The 441-nt window shown below is 24.7% G+C and overlaps 1 protein-coding gene across 1 annotated transcript in view; it reads right to left on the reverse strand.

The window, feature by feature from the left end:
- Nucleotides 1-441, reverse strand: part of LOC107698571 (receptor-type tyrosine-protein phosphatase zeta-like) — a 52,245-nt gene that overhangs the window by 2,045 nt on the left and 49,759 nt on the right. The gene's annotated exons all lie outside the window — the stretch shown is intronic.

The following is a 441-nucleotide window of genomic DNA, read 5'->3' on the forward strand; positions in this document are numbered from 1 at the left end:
AAAATTATTTCAACCAAATTTTGACATTTTATTCTCCAAAAACTTATTTGAATCCTTAAAATAGACACTTTACTTACATTTAATATGCTTTCTATGGACATAAAATCACTTTTGTAAAATTCTTTTGATGCGGACATCTTAACGTCTTTGACCCATATACATATATATATATAGTTTGGCCTATAAAGTAATGCAAAAATATAAATATTTATATTTGATACATGTATTATCATTTATCATATTTGATACAAATTACAATTTGTTATATATATATAAATATATACAGGTGCATCTCAATAAATTAGAATGTCGTGGAAAAGTTAGTAAAAGTCAGTAATTCAACTCAAATTGTGAAACTCGTGTATTAATAAATTCAATGCACACAGACTGAAGTAGTTTAAGTCTTTGGTTCTTTTAATTGTGATGATTTTGGCTCACATT

The sequence above is a fragment of the Sinocyclocheilus anshuiensis genome, unplaced genomic scaffold (assembly GCF_001515605.1).
Source record: "Sinocyclocheilus anshuiensis isolate Anshui unplaced genomic scaffold, SAMN03320099.WGS_v1.1 scaffold1054, whole genome shotgun sequence".
NCBI classification, from domain to species: domain Eukaryota; kingdom Metazoa; phylum Chordata; class Actinopteri; order Cypriniformes; family Cyprinidae; genus Sinocyclocheilus; species Sinocyclocheilus anshuiensis.